The 13,705-nt window shown below is 39.0% G+C and overlaps 1 protein-coding gene across 6 annotated transcripts in view; it reads right to left on the minus strand.

Annotated features, from left to right (window-relative positions):
- ATE1 (arginyltransferase 1) overlaps window positions 1–13,705 on the minus strand; it is a 72,122-nt gene that overhangs the window by 17,801 nt on the left and 40,616 nt on the right. The window contains exon 12 of one of the 6 annotated variants that reach the window (XR_014168641.1): window positions 620–733. The exons of the other annotated variants lie outside the window; for them this stretch is intronic. The gene's annotated coding sequence lies outside the window, so the exon portion shown is untranslated. The remainder of the gene's footprint in view (window positions 1–619; window positions 734–13,705) is intronic. 6 annotated transcript variants of the gene reach the window in all.

The raw sequence follows: 13,705 nt of genomic DNA on the forward strand, positions 1-13,705 counted from the left end.
CAGAAAGCTGCAGCCAAGTAAGTGCAGCATGCTTCACAGCATCTCTGGATATTAGTACTTTTGCATGGATGTTGAGTCACATGGGAGACAAATGGAAATGTGGAGCATAAACGATATGGAACCAAGCAGCAGTCTCCCAGTCTTCATGGAGGAGGAGAACTGCTGTATTTCTAAGTTCCATAAGGATACCATGGTAGCTATACTGAAAGGTGACAAGAGGTCCAGGAAAATTAACAGGGCTACACATCTCCTGGATCCAAATGGATCCAAACTAGTGACAGAAACCTTCTCATCAGCTGAGTGGCATTGCTGGATACAATCCAATATCATGGTAGGTGTACTGGGGTAGGAGAGTGAGAAGACACCTAAAACTGATTAAGTAGCTTCCCTGATAACTTCTTAAGATGCAGTGATTCTTAGTAGTATTAGCATAAATATAGCCTACTAGAAACCCAATAGAGCATTTTTCATCCTTGTGCACCATTAATGTTCTCTAAGAACATGTACAGACGGATTTTGTATAAAAGGGCAAAATGCTAACGGCAATGTGAAAGAAAGGTAGACAGATTCCCTATTGTTTTGAAGACAATGCTATTAATCCTGTTTCTGCCAAACTGACCTCTTCTTGGGAGAAATCTGATAGTGTAGAAATTCTCATTTCCTTTTCTCTCTAGCAGGGTAGACACCACTGGACTATTCAATTTTCACTAGCTCTCCGGAGAACCCTAACAAGCTGTGCCCAAGAAAAAGAAGGGAAAACAGCTATTATATGTGCAGCACGTTGATTTGAAGAATTTGAACTGTGCACTAGAAATGAAACAACAGGCTTCTAAAAGTTGTTTTAAAGTGTATTGCCTATAACAGATATAAACATTCTTGGTTTTTGTACAAGCTTTTACAAGCTTACAAAAAGTATCAGTGACTGCCATGTGAACTTTGTGTAAAAACAGTCTTAATAGAAAACACTGAAACAAGAGCTGGAAAAGACCCGTTAGGTCATTTTGTCCTGCTGGGGTAGGAAGTTCCCTCCAATAAGGTCTCAATTTTTTCGCAGTCTGATCCATGAGCTGTAAACATCCCCAAAAGGAACTTCCCCCACAACACAAATTCTATTCTTAGCAAGCATATTAGGATCCTCCACCCCAATTTCAGCCTATCCTTCACAGTTTTATATATTGCATGACTCTGAACTGCTTCTTCCCCAAATGAATTTCTTACAAATCCAAATAATTTACATTTCATTTCAGAAAGCTGTAAACTCATCTTGTATCAAGGATCTTTTAAATTCTGCTTGGGGTGGAGTCTGAACATATAATGAAAGCCAGTCTTCCCCAGAAGGTCCCCTTCACCCCACTCTGCCTGCTATGAAGATATGGACCTCAGAAAAAACTATGCCATTGCTTTGTGACCTATTGGCTCTGAAAACAAAGAACACAAGTCGCCTCGTACTAGACTTAATTTTAACGGACCAGCAGTGTGGCTTTGAATATATATATATAACATGCTTTTTTACTTTCCTCAATTTTTAAATTAGCCTGATCAAAACTGGCAACTTTTGTTATACGCGCTTATCTTATTTTTACTGGAACATTGCTTATTTGCTTAGTTATATTTATAGTGGGTTTTATTGTTGTTAGCTGCATTGGGCATTTTTAAGGGAAGGTGGGATACAAAGATAATCAATAATAAAGCAAAGCTCAGGGTGGCTTCTTGTTAGAAATCTTGCCTTAACTATATGTTAACATTCAAATCTTTTATTACAGTCATACCTCGGGTTACAGATGCTTCAGGTTGCGCGTTTTCTGGTTGTGCACCGCGCCAAACCCGGAAGTACTGGGATGGGTTACTTCCAAGTTTCGGCGCTCGCGCATGCGCAGATACACTAAACCGTGCTTTGTGCAGAAGCGTGACCCACGTGTGTGCAGATGCGGCGCTGAGGGTTGAGAACATGCCTCCTGCACGGATCACGTTCACAACCCAAGCGTCCACTGCATTCAGATTTTTAAAAAACTGACTTTTTCAAAATTCTAGTTCCAGATCTCCAGTGGCAAACAAAGACGGAGCAAAACAACTCAACCTGATCTGAATGCAAGTTTTTATTTATTACATTTTTACACTTCCCTTCTTCCAAGGACATTGCATGTTGTCTCTTCCCCCCCACTGGTCCATCTTTTCCTTTCAGGACAGCCCAAGATGCTCCCAGAGGATAACCAGAGAGGGAATTTGATCCTGGATCTGATCAGTCATATACTCTGTTTCAAGATAGGTCAACTTCAAACCATGGGTTTGGCCAAAGCTTCACAGCGGAGTGAAGATTTGAAACTTTTGTTTCCATAGCCCTGGTTTGATATTAACCACTGTACAACACTGGCAGATTGAAAATAACTGCTTAACAAAATAAAATAAAATAAAATAAAATTGAACAACTTCAGCTAGAAATATTCAAAAATTATGAAGAAAAGAGTAATATTCTGCCAAGTCAGGCTTGGTACTCACTCTGATAATGATAATGCTAACCCTTGGAGAAATAAAATTACTGTATACGTTCAGGGTTTTTGTACATTTTTGATGCTGGTTGCGGTATGGAGCAAAATGTCCATTATGTATAAGGGGGAAAGCTTCAAAGCAATCATTTTGATTATCACTGTTTCAATAGAAATGTAATAAGCAAAAAAATAATAATTGTATTCCTCTGTATAATTCTGTAAGGCAGTTATATGGTCTCCTTTTACTGATTGAGAGCCGAAAGCAACTGGAAAAGATAGAAGATTTTGGACACACATCATGAATGAAGTGGAACAGAACATATCTACAAAAAGTGTTGAGATATTCCAGAGAGAGCTGGGGGAGTGAGACATCCCAATGGCTTATTGCTAAATGGGCTTACTTTGAACCAATAAATATGTCCCATATTTATGAGACTATCAGGCAATAGGTTTTATAAAAGACCTAAAGTTATCTAAAGTGAGAACTTGCTGAAATCTTTCAGGAGCTTTAACAGGAAGAATTATAAACAATCCATCATCACACTATCATAAAGGTCACTACTGAATAATTTGTCTTAAGAATTACAAGGGCCAGAGAAAAGTAAAAACTCTCAAAATAACTTTTAATGTTTCACTCTGGGCTAAAACAATGGAATGAAAAGATTATGAAATAATCCCTACAGGACCAATAAACATTATTTAGTCTACATCAGATTTTGTACCTTAGCTCCAGACTGCTGATGACAGAAATAGAATGTTTATGGATTTTCTACTGAGGTTAAGATATCTGAATGTTTATCCAAAACTTAAATAATGTCCAAATGACTGACAGGTATCAAAAGATTTCTCATAAGAAACCAAATATTACAAGTATGCACACACTCACTGGGGTCAAATAAAACAAAATGGGTTAATCTTTGTTTAAATATCATGTGCCTCTGATATGGTTAGGCTGCAATCCTAACTACAATGACATGGAAATAAGCCTCACCGAGTTCCATGGGACTTACATCCAAGTAAAAATACGCAGGATTGAAGTCTTAGCTTCTGTGCATTGTCTCCTTCGTAAAATGAATCCATAATACAATAAGGTCTAACTCTTATCGTTCCCATTCCTTTCTTCCCCAGCAGAACCACTTTGCACTGACACACATAATCTGGTCTGGAGTGCCTCCAACCCTCTGAAGTAGATGGGTAGGTGGGAATGAGCCAGTGCAGGAAGTGGAAGCCTCCTTGTTTTAAGTCATTTCCACTCATGGAACTAAATACCACCACATATGCTTGCAGCCCAGGAAAGCATACTACTGAACAGCAAATTCACAAATTTATTCTGCTTAAAAATCCCCAGCATGCGATACTTTTGAGACTTTGGTTCCAAATTGTCTAACATTTGTTTGTATGATATACTGCTATATTAAACTTCTTTTAAGATATACTAAACTTACAAGCCATTGATTTTTATAAAACATTTTGAAATGTTGTATATAAAATGGCTTCAGAAGGAAAGTAGATCAGTTTAAGGCACCAAAATAAATCGTATGTTTTAAAAAGGTACCATTTCAGTTTAAGAATCCTTTACTTAGAACAAGGAAAAGAGATGTTTTACCGATGTGCAGAGATTATATATTATACTTAAAATAGATTATGACCAATGGATGTTCCATTAGGGCAAACAGGGCACTGCTCCACCAACCTCAGCCTGCTATCCACAAGCCCCACCACCTGCCTGCATCCTTATATACTGTGACCGTGGCTATCAGCTACCTCCTCTTTAGTCTCAATGTTACCTTCAGCAGGGAGGATGATGGTGACAAAACTAGCATTAGTTGGCTGTTGCTCCACCTACTGTTGGCCTCCATGGATTCCACCCTACCAGTCCCAGCGGGCAGCAGCCGCCACCAATTTTCACTGGGAATTCATGGGTGAGAGAGAAGCAAAAATAAAGTTGTAATTACATGAATTCAGTATCAATAAACTAAGACTTTTTGCTAGAGCTTTCCTTACTATCAATTGCTTTCACATGAAGTGTGAACTATTCAACAATATAATACATTGGGCTAGTGGAAAAAACCACCCCTTTCTCCAAAAATTTCTCCTCACATTAATGGACTTCTGCATGCCTCACAAAAGACTGCACAATTTTCAGCACAGATATTTAAATTAATAAAGTGCAAATCGTTCACCCCCCCCCCAATCCTTTGTGCTTCTGAAGCTTAACAGCCCCTGCTTCAAAACTGTTGGAAAGAAAAAAAGGTGGGTTATATAACAAGCCTGTCAGAGCTCAATCCTACTGAAGTGTGTTCAGAAAACATTCCCAATTGTTACATTCCTACAACACATTTTGTTGGCTTAGATTGTATACATTTTAAAGTTGTTTCACTATGGCTTTCCTAAAAATAAACACTGCATTTTTAGCTTATCCAGAAACGACTTTAAAATATATATAATGTAAGATAGCAAACTGTGTTGCAGCAATGTAACAATAGGGAAAGCAAAAAAAAAAAAACCTCCAGCAAAAGCTTTAGGGTGTGGGCAATATTCAATCCAGTATGATGAAGTTTGGGAGGCGTCTCAAGTTGGGTGGCCACCAAAAGACAGAAAACATACCACATGTGCTTCTATGTGTGTCTGTGTGTGTATAATTTAAAAATCAATGGAATAAAATGATTACGCATCTCCCCCCTATCGGGAAGGACTGTAAGCATGTACCTTCATTGTCTGCTATCTAGTTTGCTGACTGTCAAAGTGCAACTTCAAGATCCCTGTTGTCCCTTTCAGCCAAATATGGACAGGACAGCCCTTCAAACAGAAGACTATCCTCTGCAAAATAGTTGACACAGCCACCACAGTCTCAAGAACAGCTAAAAGCTATCCAAGGGGCTGGACAGTGGCAGACTTTGGTCTTTCAAATTTTAGCAGCACCCTTTTAAAAACTGTTCTATGACTGCCTGAGGAGGCGTCACTTAATTATTTAGAAATGTGTGCTCTGCCTTCTAAATAAATTTTATACAGCATCTTACACCAAGTCTATCAATAATATAACCAGTAATCAAAACAAAAAAATTCCTTCCAGTAGCACCTTAAAGACCAACTAAGTTAGTTCTTGGTATGAGCTTTCATGTGCATGCACACTTCTTCAGATACACTGAAGAAGAAGTGTGCATGCACATGAAAGCTCATACCAAGAACTAACTTAGTTGGTCTTTAAGGTGCTACTGGAAGGAATTTTTTTGTTTTGACTATGGCAGACCAACACGGCTACCTATCTGTAACTATAACCAGTAATGTAAAAGATGAAAGGATGCAATTTAACAGATAAAAGCAGCATCAAACTTTGCTGTTAAAAATACTTTTTTAAAGCATGGGAAACACAACTGGCATCAAAGCGTTACTGATGAGGTTGCCAAACAAATCTCCTTAAAGACAGCGTTCTATGAAATAGGACAATACCTCTCTCTGGTGGTAATCATCACCCACCATGCCTTAGTTGGCAGAGACACCCAGAAAAAAAAAAGCTCTGAATTTTACCACAGTGAGCAAAGAGTTTGATACTCAAGGAGGATTTTGAAGATCAGCACCATCAATTTGGAAATGGATTTGGTAGTAATGCAGCTGCAAAAGAATTCGTGAAAGCATCTGCAATCTAACATGCTTCAAATTAACGGTAGCTTACAGACTGTGTTAAAAGGCAAGCCTGTCCACAACACAGAGAAAGCAAACCTGATAGTTACCAGCACATGGAAAAATGGGACACGGATATTTGTGTTGGACAACCCTTTCTAGAACAACTTAAAAACAGATGATTGAATGCAGGCTCTGTGTTCTTCCTTTGTGGTACTGAAGCCCTAGTGCTATATTTTTTTGTAATAATAATTATGCAACTAACTTCTGAGGCTTACAAAACAAAGATGGGAATCTGCCAGCCTCTCCACTATAAGAAGGCATGCCACAATTTAAAGAACGCACTGAAAACCTTTTGGCTTTCAAACTTCAAAACTATTTGACAAACTGCACATGCATAAAACGCTTAATATCCCCACTGGTTCTTTTGTTTGGCAGCTTTTTTTGTACAACATTTCAACACCGTGTGGGACTCTAGATGCTGTTGTTGGAAACAAGGCACCATGTGGAATCCTACCCAACTCTATGCAATGTTGAACGACGATAAAGTACATCTAGGAGTCACCAGTTATTGCTACTGACATTTTCCTTTCAAAACAAGCTGACTGTGTCAGAATGGGTTCAACTGCTACTCTAATATATTATGAAATAACACCTACAACAATTTCCCTGCTCTCATCCAATTAGAGATTGTATCAGGTACTTCAGCATGGAGGAAAAATGCACCCTGGATTTGTTCTAACCCTTTTTAGCCAGCTGCTTTAATATAAAAAGGTAATAAGTAGTAAAAGGTAAAGAGTAGCCACTGAATACCCACCTTGAATGACAGGAAAGAAAAGCTACGCATGCTCTGGCAAGAGTCACCATTTAAATTAAATCAGCTTTAAGCTCAACTCTCCAGACAACTCAAAGAAATAAAAGTTATGTTTGAACAGGAACAAAGTTTTAGATATGATGGTCATCAACAATGGCTATCCTAATTTTACACGCAGCATTTCCTGCAATGTGCCTGCAATGTAAGTGTTTTATTACACGCTGATATGGCTGGGGTAGCCAACGGCAAAGCCTTCTCTAAGCCCTCCTTTGCTGTAATAGGTATAGACATTTTCACACATACCCCTATTAAATATATATCCCACCCTTTCACCCAAAGGAGCCAAGGGTGGCAAACAACAAGTGATACCACACATTAAAATCATCCTAAAAACAGTTCAAAAAAGACTTCACGTTTAAAAGCATACTGAAAGATAAAGATCTTCAGTAGGTGCCAAAAAGGCAACAGAAGCAGTGCCTGTCTAATATTCAAAGGGAGGGCATTCCAAAGGGTAGGTGACACAACCCTGAAGGCACATTGTGTGGAATGGACCTCCTGATAAGATGGTATCTGTGAGAGGCCCTCACCTGCAGAGCACAATGGTTAGCTGAGTATATACAGGGTGAAATTATCTTTCAGGTATCCTGGTCCCAAGCTTTACAGGGCTTTATACACCAAAAACCACGTACTGTATAAATGTTAAGGAGCCTGATGTTATTCAAAGCAATAGCAAAGACTCTTGATATGATCTACAGATCAATTACTGTATACCATAAAGTGGAAAAATACTTTAGTGATGCAAAATGTGGCACATTCTAGATTGAATTCACACTTACTATGACCAACTACAAAAGTACTTAGCAACTGGGAGGGCAGAGTCTATGGACTGAAATCATGCAAGAACATGGACAGTGAAGGCCATTCTCAGTACAACATCAGTCAGGGCTACGAAATGTCCTACTCTTTCTTGTGAAGTAGGCTATATAATCTAGTGGGAGATTGCCCAACAAAGAACTGATGCTCCAGGAAAGATAATTTATATTTATATAAGATGAATGGCACATTTCTAAAGAACACCCCTCTGCATGCTTTGGCAGAGTAAATCATAGCACTCTCACAAGCCATTATATGAGCTGCCCTCTAGTTTTGATCTAATTCATGGCAATCTTCTTTGTGTTTTGCTGTGATTAGTGAGTGTGTAACTACACCAGAGCATGAATTAGACATGATAAAACTCTCCCTAGTGTCTCATTCAAGAACAGTTTGTCTCGGGCTTGTTATGGGAATCTGGAATTAATCTTTCTGGCAGCTCTCTTTGACAGCAGTAGTCAAATCACCCCTAATAACTCAGTGGCTATTAACCCCCTTCCTTTCCCTTCCCCCTCAACTGACTTTATAATCAAGCACACCAAGATTTTAAAAAATGGAAGAGTGGAAGTTTAATGTATTATTTCAATTGATTATGTGTTAGATTATTAACAAATTAACATTATACATTTTATATAAAAATATATTCAATGCACTGCCTTCATGACACAGAATGTAAACTTCCTTCTAGTCTGACTTAAATGTATGTTATTAACATATATTATTTGCATACAGAGCAGTGTGGAAATTACATTTTCCAACATTAATAAAGAGTTAAGTGTATATGTCTATGGAAAGCATTCATTACCTATAATCATGCTTCACAGTTATTGCAAGGTATTGCAAACCTTATTGCCTGAAACTCAGATTTTGGCCACATGCTACGTCAACTGCAACAGATCACCATGGAAAATCTGAATGGAACTGACACTTCACCTCATATGACACAAAGCTGGCAAGGTCTGTCACTCAAAGTGGGCAGAACAATGCAAAAAGTTTAGTGGGACATCTCCAGGGGGTTTTAAAAAATGAAATAGCAAGTATTGTATACTACTGTAGAGATTGCCTATGTGTCTTATACACATGAACATTCAAACTTGGACAAGCAGTAAGCAGCGCAGCACTTGCTCACTATGGGCAGTATTCCACTAATTTGGTGTGCACAGGGATTCCCACTAGTGCACCGGGACTTTCCTTCCTCTGCATCCTATCCCACTCTCATCCCCAAATCTGCTCCACAGGGAGGTTTATTCTGTTAACAAAGCAGAAATGCTTGCACTGATGGCACCAATTCCTTAGAGCCACCCTGAATCCCACCCCAAATTTCTACTGTGCTGACTTGGGCAAGTTACTATTTCTCAGTTTAATACACCTACCTCACATGCTAGGAATCTGCTATATTGAGACCTGACTTAAGTACTTGAGAAGCAGGGAGAAATCAAAAACAAAGAAAGCCATCTATGTTTTCTAGAGAGAGGGCATGTAAGAGAGAGCTTTGCTTCTACCCTTGAAAGTTACCTTTTGCTTCTGTTAACATGTAACCAACAGTGCTTTCAACAATGTACTCAGTCATCAACAGCGACAACTTCCTTGATCCTGCTGCCTCCTAATACAAATGGAGCATGAGACTCATAGGAGAGGTGGAGCCTCACATTTCACAGCATACAATGCTGTTAGTGATAAGTAACAGAGTTCCTTGAAACCATCACTGAAAGGTAACATCAGTATCACAGTGTCAGCAGCAATATGCCTTACAATATGCAGGTGGTCTTTAAAAGAGTAGCTGTGAAACTTAAAACATTAAACTTTAAACCTTGTTTTTAAGACATTCGGTTAGCACTAGATGCAAGTGACAGAGAGCAACTGCAGCTGCTCCAAATTTGCCGTATCTGATTAGAGTTCTCAGTTTCCCCAAGCCAGGCAATCAGCTTGCAGCATCTGGAAAGGAATTCATTCAACCTCTCCAGCAGGTCTTAGTAGCCCTTGTAGGCCAATGCATAAACTCTTAGGCAAGGAAGTTCCAGGTTCCAGGGCGAGAGAACCATCAGCAGAGTGGTTTGTGAATTGAACTCTTCAGTACTCATGCTGGGATGTGTGTGTGTGTGTGTGCGCGCGCGCATGCATGCACGCATGCATAGGATTGGCTGCAAATATCCAGTGCTGTAAATAATAGCACGGAGGAAATGTAACAGAGGATCTCAGAGGATCCCCCCCACCCCAAGTAAATGAAGAAAGCAATACTTTTGAACACCAACTCCACACTGTTCAGAAGAAATCATCCTATAAAATGGAAATATAGGCTTGGCTTTCTAATTACTCTAAAACATATATTCCCATACTTCCAAAGATCTCATTTTCAGACACATGGACAATTTATTTGTTCTAATGCAAAAGCGAGCAGATCTGAACAATATATCAGTTTGCCTGAGAAATGCAACAAAACCAGTGTTAAGGGCAGTAAAAACTTTTAACTGATTCAGCCTCATTGGTTTATAAATCATAGTTTTAAAATGCTAACTTTATTTCATGCTAGATCTTGTTATGCTTTATTTACATTCACTTGGCATAATACAGCACATTCCGCATGCCACTCAATCTCCTTGCAACAGGGAAGGGGAAAATGACTGCTAGCTCTATGACTGGAGCTCTAAAATATTCCTATCACATGCTCTGCACAGGTGCATGACCTATTTGGCCCAGCAGTTATGGAAACTCTTCAAGATTGAATGGCCGGGGAGAAATATGCAAAATAAAATGTGAGTTATAGAAACCAAAGAAGATAGAAACTCTTTTGAGTTTTTACATTTCTTTGATCTGCTTCCCTTAGAGTCTTAAAAGGGAAAAAAGAAGTGGTGCAGTATTAATTAGTACATATATATATAGCTGTGGGTGCAATGTTCTTTCAGTGTTGCTCTAGAACTTATTTTACGTTGTTTGTGAGTCTGCTAAAACGAATCGCCAAGACAGAAAAGCAGATGGTGTTGAGTGTAGGAAGTTCCCTAGCTCAGCACTGGATCTTTCGAATAAATGTGCCCCTACCCAAGCCACCACTGACAAACTCAACAAAGAAAAGGAAGCATCAAAGCTTCATTTAGAACAGCTTGTCTTCAGTGATGAAAAATTTTCAAAGAGTCGCTTTCAGAATATATAAAAAACCGAAGTACTCCGCATTATATGCTCTGCATTTACTGACGCACTGATTACCTGAAGACATGGTGAAAGAAGAGCATCTAGAAATCAACCACCTTATATCAATGTGACTATTGCTACTTGTCATTTCATCTATTTGAAGCATCCATAATGAAGCAGCTTAATCTAGATAGGTCAATAAAGACAGTGGTCTGGTGAGCACACCACTGGCAAGCCAAACCTTGACCTAGAACAAATGTGCAGTTTCCTGGAGAAGAGATCACAGTTACTGCACACCTCCCTAGTCATTTTGCTGCTGCCCTGAGCTAAACCAGTGTAAATCTTCGTGTACCATGCAAATTCACCTCGTTGACAAGCTCCCTCCAGAACAACCACTAGTTTGTTCTTAGTTACAGCTCATTGTTAGTTTGGAAAGAACTTAACCGCAAGCCTGGGTTTTGATGATGTACTAAGCCAAAGCTTGGCTTAGCTCAAGCTCAGCAGTAAAGGACCAGGCATGAGTAAAGCAACTGTGAGCTCCTTGCGGGAGTTTGGGAAAGTTTAGAAAGTAAGCTACTGTCTTTACTGAACTATCTAGGTTTGAATGTCAGCAATGTGTGAACCAGGCTAGTATCTAATAAATAATAGATACTCATTTATAAACCATCACTAGAACCGGCAAATTACCCATATCTAAATCAATGTGACGTATAGTCTGACCCCGTCCACCAAATAATGTAATGTGTTACATGTGCATTTTCATTATAAATCAAACTTGTACTCTTATCAAACCCTACAAAACAAAGTATAAGACATATTCCTCTAAACCTAAGGAACCACATGGCGCAATTATTTGCTTACGTAGCAAACAACTGCTCACCTGTGTAAGCCCAGGGCCGGCACAGTTTACTATGACTCAGCACTTAGAGCTCAACTCAAAAACTCAAATTTCAGAATAGAGTGGTACCTTGGGTTAAGAACTTAATTAGTTCTGGAGGTCCGTTCTTAACCTGAAATTATTCTTAACCTGAAGCACCACTTTAGCTAATGGGGCCTCCCGCTGCCGCCGCAACGCCACTGCACGATTTCTGTTCTCATCCTGAAGCAAAGTTCTTAACCTGAGGTAAAATTTCTGGGTTAGCGGAGTCTGTAATCTGAAGTGTCTGTAACCTGAAACGTATGTAACCCGAGGTACCACTGTACTGACTTTGTTTCAAATATTACTTTTTTCTTCTTAAAATAGTCCTTATGGATTCAGATTGAGGAGGAAAAATACACAAGTTAAACCCAGTTGCTGTAGCTCTAACTTTCAGCCCTAACCTTCTGAGAAGAGAAACACTTCCCTAGATTAAGTCATCAATCAGGATCATGTCACATCACCACAGCCTCCTTCTAGAGTAGTCTCATAAGGGTTTGCTTCTTCTCACTAAGAAATTAAAACTAGCTCCTACACATTTTGAATTATGCCACAAATATCAACCAACCACAAAAGAAAGCTGTCAGTTCTATATAAGCCTCTATCATTGGTCCCTGGCATTGTTGATAAGTATCACTACTTTAGCAAATAGCAGACTGTCATCTGAAATCAGCTAAAATACAATGAGGCTAATAAAGTATCCATCAGGAAGATGCGAAGTGCCAGCTGCGTTGTGTGTGGGGTTGGCAAGAAATCTGCAATCCTTTCAGTGTTATAGTGGCAGGCTCACAAGAGAATGTGGCTAAACAACATCCTGTTGGGCTTTTGCTCTGCTGTGGTTTTCCATTTCTGCTTAGGCAGCAAAGCCAAGTTTACTGAAAAAGGTTAACTAAATTCCACAGCCAGGGAACTGTGAAAAAGCCAGAGCTCAGGGGATTTAGGCTGCCAAAGCTTGACTTTGCGGATGTGGAGCTGCAGACTACTACTGTACCATTTTTCAATGCTGCTGAATCCCTCAAAACCTAACCACAGAAAACTGGTTCTCAAGCACTGCACAATAAATACCTTCTGCTTATGACCACAGCCTATCAGAGGTATTTAGCGTAATGATTAATCACAGATGAATTGGCCTCTTGTTTCTATTCTGACATTTAGGAATCCTTTCTACTATTCTCTCTCCATCTGATATCAAGCCATGTCAGGAGAGTGAAATGGACCAACTGAAATAATTACATTTCCTGTGGCTTTTATGCAAATCTGAAAGAAGTTTCCACTAAAACACCTTGTTCAAGTAATAGAAGATTCTCTAGAGTTTTAAAATATTCTGAGATATTAACATTTTTTTCAGAAGCTATTAGTTCTACTGTACACTTCAAAGTATACCTTCTTTAAAATTTGCGGACTCAACGGAAAAGTTTTTGAGAAAGCAGACAGCTGGCCAAAGTAAAGACATTGTGGGCTTAAATTGAAACTAATTTGCATGAAAATGTGCATGCCAAGAGAGCCTGAGAAATGCCACAGGGCAAGGAAGCTGAGCTTAAAAAACAAAATGAGTATCTTTTGACAACTCTTATAAAAGCTTAAGGTTAATGAAGGACAAAACAAAAAGGTGTTCACATACAACCATATATTTTCCAGTCAAAAGAATATAAAGCAGGAGCTGTCTGATAGTACCTTTGATAGTAAAGGGACAGAACAACTTTGGAATAAAAAGCATGGGAACTTAAGTTTGGGCTATAGTTCATTGTATACGATTTTTTATTTTTGCTTTCTTACAGGGAAGTACTCAACCAAGCTATAGAGAAAGAGCAAACTATATAAGAACCAGACACAAAGCCTTGACACACACTGCTATAAATCTTAAGCCTCAGT

Source organism: Podarcis melisellensis, assembly GCF_964234715.1.
Source record: "Podarcis melisellensis genome assembly, chromosome: 5".
Taxonomy (NCBI): Eukaryota; Metazoa; Chordata; class Lepidosauria; order Squamata; family Lacertidae; genus Podarcis; species Podarcis melisellensis.